The following is a 10,284-nucleotide window of genomic DNA, read 5'->3' on the forward strand; positions in this document are numbered from 1 at the left end:
GAGCTCTTTATAGGATATTAATATTTGGCTTTTGCTTGTCGTGCTATAAAGACTTCATCCCTGGGGCGCCTGGGTGGCGCAGTCGGTTAAGCGTCCGACTTCAGCCAGGTCACGATCTCGCGGTCCCCGAGTTCGAGCCCCGCGTCAGGCTCTGGGCTGATGGCTCAGAGCCTGGAGCCTGTTTCCGATTCTGTGTCTCCCTCTCTCTCTGCCCCTCCCCCGTTCATGCTCTGTCTCTCTCTGTCCCAAAAATAAATAAACGTTGAAAAAAAAAAAATTAAAAAAAAAAAAAAAAAAGACTTCATCCCTCTTTGTCTTTTCTTTCTCTTTTTTAAAAATCTTTATTTGTTTTTGAAAGAGAGAAAGAGAGAGAGAGAGAGACAGAGTGGGAGCAGGGGAGGGGCAGAGAGAGAGGGAGACACAGAATCGGAAGCAGGCTCCAGGCTCCCAGCTGTCAGCCCAGAGCCCGACGCGGGGCTCGAACTCACGGACTGCGAGATCATGACCTGAGCGGAAGTCGGCCGCTCAACCGACTGAGCCACCCAGGCGCCCCTATTTGGATATATTAGGCAAAAATCTAACTTTACCTTTTCCCCAAAGAGTTACCCAACGGCCCCCAGTAGTGTTTATGGAGTAATCTTTTCCTTTCTTATTGGAACTGTCACTTTTATCACACACTAAATTCCTACAGGTACCAGGTTCTGTTCGTTGGCGATATTCTGCCTCTGCCCTGCTTTTAACTCTGAGATTTCCACCCTACAAAACCACAGTCCTGGACCGGTCCAACCTCCGTCTTCCCACACCTCCTCTGGCTGCCGAGGGCTGATGGGAAGTTGCTCGATTCCGCTGGTTGGTGCTGTCCCGCGTCCACAGTGTCGAGCCTCAGCTGGGCCCCAGCTCTGCCTTGCAGTCAGGCCGCCTCCCACTCCCAATCCCATAACAGCCATTTCAAACCCCCATCTCCTTCCTCCTCCACCCCATCACCAAGATAACCTTCCCTTCTAGCTCAAGAAACAATAGAAGCCCTGTTGGATCTTTCGCAACTTCTGTACCCATCAACCTTCCCTCCTTGAGGAAAAACAATCGCCAACGTTTGCTGAGTCCTCACTGTTTTAGCCACTATACGTGCGGTCCGTCCTCACAACAACTTTGTGGAGCTGGTCCTCTTATCCCCAGATAACAGCAAAAGAAACCGGAAGCCAGGTTACGTAGTTTGTCCAAAGTCACACTGCTAATAATGGCGGAAAAGTGTGACTGGACTCCCGGGCAGTGCCTTGAGAGTTCAAGTTCCTGACCACTCACTCTTGTGTGTGACTCTTTTCAGTCTTGCTGTGCGTTAGCACGTGGGGAGTGCGGATTACCGCGGCTTTAATCTTTGTTCTCTGGTGTGGTAGGAAAATCATTCCCTTTTTCGTTTATTCCCCAAATACTGGAGCCCCTCTTATGTGCCAGCCACGGTGCTGGGGATCCAGCAGGAGGCGAAACCAGACACAATCTCCATCCTGCCAAAGCTGATGGTCTGTTGGGGCCAACAGACATTGACCAAAGGATCGTATCGCCAACAAGCACAAAACCACATCCCAAGCAGATATCCCAAAGGACAGGAACGTGGCTCTGTGGGAGTGGCCAGTCAAGGCTTGAGCAGCGGGGGTGGGGGCGCAGGGGAAGAGCCTTCCTGAGAAAACGGCCAATGAGCTAAGGACCTAAGACCGAAGGTGAGGAGGAATCAACAGGCAGGATCCAGGCGAGGGCAGGGTATGTCCCAGTGTTCCCTCCACGTTTAGTGACATGCCGGGAGAGGCCTCCAGGCAGACGCAGACACAGGACTGTCCGGGACCCCCCACGAAGCTCAGCCCACGGCTGCCCCAAGCTGTGGTCAGGAGTCATGAGTCGGATTTGCAAGGTGTGGGATGAGGAGGTGATCTCCCTGTCCAGTAGTGTCATTAGTGACTGCAGCTGTCGGCCCCGCGACTTGTACCCGTATATGAGGCCACATGACCTCATCTGTCCACAGACTCTCCTGACTTCCAAAATGTTAACTGTTACATTTTTTAAAAATGTTGGTTTAATTTTGAGAGAGAGAAAGAGAGAGAGAGAGCACACACAAGTGGGGGAGGGACAGAGACAGAGGGAGACGCAGAACCGGAAGCAGGCTCCAGGCCTGACAGCTGTCAGCCCGGAGCCCAACGCGGGGCTCGAACTCACGGACCGCGAGATCATGACCTGAGCTGAAGTTGGATGCTTAACCGACTGAGCCCCCAGGTGCCCCAAAATGCTAAGAACTCTTATTGGAGAGTCATGATGATTCTCTGTGGGGGGAGGAGGGATGTCAGGGTCTAAAGCAAACCTGGCTTTCATCCACGTTTGGGGAAGACCATCCATTCCCTTGTTGTCATGTTTTCTAGTGCAGGAACTTCTTGCCTCTAATCCTGATCCTTACTCTCTTCATAGGAATGAACCGAGTTACTGGATCAAAAAGAGGCTGACATACGCTGGTTCACATTTGGAGGAATGTGAACTCTCCTTCCCTCTACCTGGGACAGGTGCCAGGCTGCCATCCTGGGTGAGTATACGTCGATTACTGACCTGAACTTTCCCCACGTGGGCTGTCCCGACGCCTGTCCAGGGGCAACACGGAGGGGCACGTACGTAGCCAGGGCTGGTGAGCCCTCTTGGCCAGGCGTCTCAAGACGCATTTTCCAATCAGCTCGTTAATTACAAAGCCGATGGGTTAAATCTCCACCCATCTGTTTCACATGTCTTCTATTTATCAATTGGTTCCATATTTGGGAGATGGAAAAAAAAAAAAGGAGTGTTATTTATCCATCGCCCTCCCCACCCCAACCCACCTGTAGGACACATATTGAGAGTATTTTCCCTGCTTAAGGCTCTGGGGTCCTAAATCAACTTCTGTAACGAAATGCAGGTGAAGATCTCTTAGAACCCAAGGATCAATGCCCACTCCCTTCCTCCACCCCCTGCTTGGGAGGTGATGGGGGATCTGAGATGGGAAACCCCGAGACAACAGTTCAAGCCTCCGACGTTATGTCTGAAGCTATTTTCCAGGGCACCCTCAGTTAACCACCACCAGCAACACACAGGCCGTCTCCCCATGATTCACGATGTTGGATCATCTGGGCCTCTTCAGCCCTCTATTAACACAACTACTTGGGAGATGTTTCCTGTGGCCAAGAGGCCAAACCAAAGGCGTCCCAGGGTCCCTCGAGGGCACTGGAGGCGGGGGGAGACCCTTGCCCTCGTCGGGGGTCCTGCCTCGCATCTGTCAGTAGGCGACAGAGTTCTCACAGGTCATCTGGTCCCACGGCAGAGGGAGGGGCTGGCGCTAGGGTCAGACGCTGTTCTGGGGACAGCGGCGGTGGGGGGAGGAGAACAAGGGGTGACCCCTGAACAGAACCTTACGTAAGGGAGTAGGCACTCAGGGGGTGCTGTGGAGAGACAAAGGGCAGTTGTCCATCATCAGAGTCACCAGGTGGAGACAGGGTCGTCGGCTAGGGGGTGGGAACGGTACTGAAACCTCGAAAGGGGCTGGTTGACATCATCATCTCTGGGCCCCCCTTTGCCAGTCTGCATTTTGCCAGTGGGAGAGGTGGGGGGGGGGACTGAAGAGAGGTGGAGGGCGGGCACTGAAGACGACTGACCTGAGTCAGGGCTGCCTGTCTGGGAAAACCCATCAATGTGGAAGTGGATTCTTGGTGATCTTTAAAGGCTTTGTGTTTGCACAGCTGGCAAGGGCGGGCCCATAGCAGCAACAGCGGCTGGCATTTTTGAGACCTTAAAAGTATGCTAAGCATCATGCTAAGCCATTACATTCCGGAACGCTTCCCCTGGGGAATAGCAGAGGGCGAGAAGGGGCGAGGCTAAGGTTTGGCTGAAAGCGCACTTTTAGGAGGAAGGTCTGGCCTCTGCCTAGGGTGCCAGGGGCAGCCCGGCACTAACTCATGAGAAACATCCTAACAGCCACTGTCTGAGGCTGCATGGCAGCCTGGGGACTGTCTGGCAGGGAAGTGTGACTGGAGGACACCAGGTGGTGAGCGGGCGGGTAGAGGCATCCACGGAGGCCTGCCAGCCCTCTGCTCCACCATCTCCTGGGGGCCCCAGCATCTCCTCTACCCTGTGCCCTCCCACACGGGACAGGGGGCTCGCTGCCACCTCCTGGCCTCAGCTTGGGGCAGCTCTCCCATCTCAGAGGAAGGGCAGTCCCACCCCCACCCGTGTTTGCAAACGCAGACTTGAGAAGGAGCAGGTTCCTGGACCTCTCTGCACACCTCCCCTACCATGAGGCCGGCTGATAATCCCAGGACTCCCACAGCCTTTGACCTCCTCTTCGCAAGAGAAACGACAGCCCCTCTCTCCTGCCCCTGCTCTGGAGGAAACACGACCTGGTGTTTCTGGAATCCTAACAGGCACACGTAGGTCCAAGCTCAGGTTCAGGAATGGGCTCCTCCTCTCAGCCAGAGAAGATAAAAGAACCAAGACCTAGAGGGGCAAATATCCCTGTGGACGCTCACGTCTTCCCTCGGCTTTATTTATTTTAAGAATAGTTATCTCGGACCCCCAGAGTTTACAGTGTTTCAGTCGGCTGCAGGGCTCTGACGCGGAGCCTGGTGTGCAAAGCACACACACGAGGGGGGAGGCTGCCTGCAGAGGGAGGAGGTCATTTTAAGAGTTTTAGGGAAAAGGTAGAGCCTAAGCCTTCTGAAACCTTAATCATTATTTATGGCTGGGATGCTGATGTGCCCGAGAAGGATCAGGGCTGCTGCTAGCAAACAAAACCAAATTTATAAGCAAACAGGGCACTGCCACGGCCGTGTCAAATATTGGGCAAATTAACGTATTGTTAAGTCTTGAATATCGCAGGCCTTAGCCAAATCTCTCCCTCTTTTTCTCCGTCCCCCAGACTCCATTCAGTCCCTTTACAGTATTTGAGAAGGAAGCACTCCTAAGCCCAGAGAGTCTGGGTTCTCTATTTTAGCTTCTTGAATTTAAAGTTAAGTATGTGATTTGTTCGCTCAGCAGTAGTCTTTGACGGGGATGTTTATCTTGTCTGAGAAATGTTTGGAAGTATGAAATATCCTAGTCATACTCAAAAGTCAACTTGGCCTGCTTCTCTTCCAGGAAAGGAACCCCCTCTGCATAAGGAAAGGAACCCCCTCTGTATAAGTTCTGTTCCAGGTTGAAACACAGAAAACTCAACTGAAAGTAGGCCAAACAATAAAGGGTTTTATTGGCTTTTGTAACTGGAAGCCGAGAAGTAGTTGGGTGGGCTTCAGGGTTGGTTTGATCCAGCAGTTTAGTGAGGAACTTAAGGATGGTAATTTTTTGCTATCTTTATGCTCTTGACTTCACCCTCTCTAAAAGCTTCATTCTGAAGCTGGTCTCCCTCATGATGACAGTTCCTGACTTCACAGGTGCACACCATGCCCTCCAGAAGATCAGAGAGTGTCCTTGCCTACAGTGCTCTTGGAAAGGTGAGCATTTTTATTTTTTGGAAGTGCTTCATCTCATGGTCCAGAGAACTAAATTGGGTCACAAGCTCATGGGAGAGTGCTATGGACTGAGTAGTTCAGGCAATCATAATGACAAAGGATTTGTGATTGTCCTGGTTGGCTTAGACCAAAAAGAACTCGCTCTTGGAGCACTCCTATCACACGTGCTACACCGTGGGGTGTGGGTAAGGGGTGGACGTTGCGGACATTACCACACAGTCCACCCCATTCTCCCTAGCACTGCCGCCATCTTTGGCAAGGAGTTACTCAGCTTTCCGTCTCATGGGTGGAAAGCACATCACTGCTGGGACAGCTCATGCTGTGGTAGGTCAGCTGCGACATGGTCCCTTCTCGTGCGGAATAGGGCTGCCTCAACCTTCTCGCATCTCTACCTTCTGGACCGTCAGAGAACAAAGCCAGCTCCCCATTTTCATCGGCCCTTCTTTCTTCTGAGCAGAGGAGCCGGGGAGATACTGATTTTTCAGGGACTAGGAGGAAAACGAGTTAACTGTCCTTCCTTCCACGCTTTTATCAGGGTTCTTCCTTAAGAAGGCAACTCTTGGGGCTGTGTCTTACACCAGCACCCGTGGCAAAGGAGGCATAGTAATGAGACCCTAAAAGAGGAGGGGGGAGATCTTGAAGATGCTTGCCTTGGGATGATCCTGTGGGTTCCTCAAGCAGTAGCCCTGCTTCTGGTAGGTCTTGTCCATGTCTATGGATGGGATGCAGTTCCTCTCCCAGAGCCAGTTTGGGGAGCACGGAATGTGGTTCATTCAGAGACTACAATTACTCCTGATGGTCACGTTTCACCTGGCCTTGTGGGTGCCACACAGACAGGTCTTTGTAATATTCTCGTCACTACAATTTCAGCAATAAAATAAGTTACTTCTTGCCCTCCCCGATCAACCCACTGGCCTAAAAGCACATCTTGCCCCAGAGGCTAATACCGAAGACGGCAATGAAGCCACATGAAAATAATGACGTGGGTAAACTTCTTTTCCAATCTTTGCTCCCCATTTCTTTTTCATGTCTTATTGCATAAAAGAACCTTTCTATGTTAATAACGATGGTAACGACTAGACAGTAGGCTCCCTGAGAGCAGACATCACTTTTATACGGCTTTGTATGCCAGCACCAAGCACCTGGGATATACCTGAGACCGTGTGCACACAGACAATGATGAGACCAAGTATAAAAAACAGAACTGTGACTTCCATCCTGCAGCAACGCACCCAGGAAACCAATCATTCTATCTGCAGTAATTAGTCTAGGAAGCTGCTAGAAGCCAGACATGCAGGAGGCCAGACTGCTGTCTCTAGCAGCAATCCAGGAAGCTAAGCTCTTTCACAATCAGCCCCGAATGGCCAGACTTCACGAATAACTAAGAGCTTCCTTACATTTTGTCTTTGTTTCCAATTTAGGACCAACCAGAGCCAGCCAGATACGACCCCTAACCGATCACATCGGATGTCCTGCTTCTGGTTAGTTCACCTGCCGCCTCCCCACTCCCAGCAGCCTCCGGTCAGGCCACACCTGAAGCCTCGCCTTTCTCCACGGTAAATCTTGCTCCCTGCCCTGCCTGCCTTCGAGTCTCTGCCCCGATGCAAGTGACGGGGATGGACTCCCGTTCTACAGCGGGTTCAGAATAGATTTTGCTTGTGTTATTTGGATTTGGTTTATTTCTACATAGTCGGTTCTCAATAATTGTTGCGTGGAGGAAGAAAAGGATTAAAGATGTTGAGGAAATCTATATGGAATACAATTATCCCCAGCTTTACTGAGCTACAACTGCCACCATGTTGCGTAAGTTTAAGGTGACTTGCGACACGCACAGCTACATAATTTTTATTCGCCAAGCACATGTAACGAAGCTGGGAAAAATCCACATTAAAAAAAAAAGAGCAAAGGAAGGAAGTAGGGAATCTGTTGTTTCTTTGTGTAGAGGGACTACTAGATTTTTGCCGTTTGACATAGTTTTCTCCTTTAAAAACAATCAGGCTGAGAAAAGAAAATTCAACATCTCACGTGACTGAACCATGAGGTTAAAATGTGGGTTCTGATCCAGTAGGTCTGGGGTGGGGCCTGAGGTCCTGCGTTGTGACAAGGTTCCGCAGGGAGCCGGTGCTGCTGGCTTGTCCCGCACTCAACGCAGCCAGAGCTTCGAGGTCTGGGAGGTAACTCCAGGCGGACCGCGCCATTTCTGTCCCCAGCATCTCAAAACCAAGATGGACAGCCTACGTCTCAGATAGAGAAACTGCATGTGACGGTCCCCGGTGGAAGTCAATTCCTCTACAGGTTACCAAGAACACAGAAAACAATGTATATTTTGATTCCAATAAAAAAAGGGAATGATGTTCCCCGGCAGCCTTCCTGTTCAGAAACAAAAACTCCTCCTCATGCTTTGATTGAAGGTGAGGTGCTTTCTTAATCTGGACTTATTGACTGCACAGCTGGGCAAATCCCGCTGCGGCAAATTATTGCCAAATGTTGCGGAATCTCCCTTGCCATGCTGGTTCGACGGTTTGGTTGGAATTCTGAGCTAGGGGGAGAAGGATATTTGGGAAATTATTTTGCCTCGCTGAACGTGACAGACCCTGGGACTCGTGTGTGATGATTACCAAAACCAGTACTCACGAGCGCTTTCCCAAATTAGGACTCATTCCCCTGAGCCGACTCTTTACGACATGCGCTGAGCCCGACCCATCCCGATCGCCCCGTTTTGTCATCTGACTTGCAGACGGGTGCCTGATCTCCTTTGATATACCGTACATGACATCCTAACAAACCCTTCTCTCTAATCAAAGGGATCGGACATATGCCACCATCAGGAGCCGGGCGAGGCGAACACAGACCAGATGTGCTCCTACAGGTCCGACAGAATGAGTGGATTTGGAACATACACTTGCCATAGTCTCGAAATTAACCCTAGGATCTAATTTTAAAACAAAATCCCACATTTTTTCACAAGACAGAGACAACACAGCCAGCCAGCAGCTTTCAACAGCAGCAATACAGCAAAAGTCCTGGGATGACTTTTCAGGCATCCGCTTAGAAGTAAAGCATCATCTGTGAAAGTTCTTAGGCCAGACGGTCTCTAACGGGACTGTTTTAAAATATCTAACGGGAAAACACTTCCACAAACACCAATAGGCATATGTATCTACGGGTTTTAAACCAGCCTTGCAAATAAAGGTAACTATAATATTCGCCCACACGTATTGATTTTTAAAAATCTTATTGCCGCATGGATGTCTACAATAGGATGAAAGTTAGGTCTTTTTTCTAACAATTCTGTCAGACTGTTTTCTTTCAAAAGGGGAATGAAAGCTCAACAAGGAGGCTGTGCCCATGGATGTGGTCAAGGAGTGCCAGGATGAGAGGAGTCCCTGGGGGGGCTCAGTCGGTTGAGCGTCCGACTTCGGCTCAGATCACGATCTCACGGTTCGTGAGTTCGAGCCCCGCGTCGGGCTCTGTGCGGACAGCTCGGAGCCTGGAGCCTGCTGCGGATTCTGTGTCTCCTTCTCTTGCTGTGCCCCTCCCTGCTTGTACTCTCTCTCTCTTTATTTCTGTCTCAAAAATAAATACACACACACACACACACACACACACACACACACACACACACACACACAAAGAAGTGCCGGGATGAGAGGCAGGTGGTGAACCAGAGGCTGGTTGAATTATCTAGAAGGGCCCTCGAAGCCGGAGATGTCTGAGATTCTACATCTGACATACCCACTCATTTCCTCCACTCCAACTCAAGACTGCTGCACGTGGCCAGGGAAGGGCCGTGCTGGCCCCTCGGTGTCATTTCTGGAAAGGGACAGACCAATCGAACCGCTTTCCTAGACCTTCTCTCCCTCACCCATCACTGTCACTTCTGGGAGGCAGAGCAAGAAAACAGTCTGTATTCTTTGCTTACACAGATCTGAGTCCTAGCTCCCCACTTATCATCCGGCGACCTCGAGAAGGTCGGCTACGGTTGCTCCAAGCTTCTTTAATTGTCTTGTTATTTCTGTACGTATTCAGTGCGTACTGAGTGTTTACTGCATGTCAGGGTTGACTGTGCTGGGTTTGGGGAGTGTGGCAGTGAGGAAGACACCGCCCCCCGCCCCCACGTGGAGGAGATGGAAATAAGGAAGGAAACGGCAATGCGAGGTGTCGGTGACAGCACGGTCGGGGTGACAGGACGCAGGACGACAGCCAGCCTCCTCTTCTCTAAAGAGGCAGCTTCTGGTGGCAACGAAGCGTCAGTGCCAGTCGGACGAAGGATGGGGCACGGCAGGCGGAGGGCACGTGGGGAGTCCAGGGGACGGCACACTGTCCGTCGTGGCCACAGCCCGGCATCGGGGAGGGGATGCGGAAGGCGGGGAGACGAAGTGGAGAAATGCAGCTGGCAGAACAATCCGGAAGCAGAGCGTAAGCCTCGAGATGAGGACACGGGCTTGAGGCATCTTGTGGGGAGTGACAGGTCTTGGTTTCTCTCCTTCTCCGTCCTGCCTCGTCCACGTCCACAGAAAGTCCCGCTTCTCTGCTTCTACAACACACCCCAGACCCCGCTCCTCATACCCACGGCCCCCCGGTTCCGGCTGATGTGAGTCCAAACAAGCCCCAGCCCGTTCCTTCGGCCCGGGTGACAGACCCTGCCGGTCCGAAGCAGTGCAGGGGGGCGGGGGCAAGGGGGTCCACCCCCGGGGGGCAGGCAGCCTGCTAACACTGAGCTGGGCGCTGCAGGTGAGGAATCCGGACCCGGTCCCTGTTCTAGTGCATGTTACTG

At 51.6% G+C, this 10,284-nt stretch overlaps 1 long non-coding RNA gene across 2 annotated transcripts; it reads left to right on the plus strand.

The window, feature by feature from the left end:
- The first annotated feature begins 2,517 nt into the window (after nt 1–2,517).
- Nucleotides 2,518–8,721, plus strand: LOC147580488 (uncharacterized). 2 transcript variants are annotated; one of them, XR_015252976.1, is made up of 4 exons: nt 2,518–2,563; nt 5,430–5,489; nt 6,929–7,918; nt 8,312–8,721. It is a non-coding gene; the product is annotated as an uncharacterized LOC147580488 (long non-coding RNA). The 2 variants fall into 2 exon arrangements; XR_015252975.1 differs by having other exon boundaries at nt 6,929–8,721.
- Nucleotides 8,722–10,284: the final 1,563 nt, after the last annotated feature.

The sequence above is a fragment of the Puma concolor genome, chromosome B3, assembly GCF_028749965.1.
Source record: "Puma concolor isolate L17-30 chromosome B3, mPumCon1.1.hap2, whole genome shotgun sequence".
In the NCBI taxonomy this organism is placed as follows: domain Eukaryota; kingdom Metazoa; phylum Chordata; class Mammalia; order Carnivora; family Felidae; genus Puma; species Puma concolor.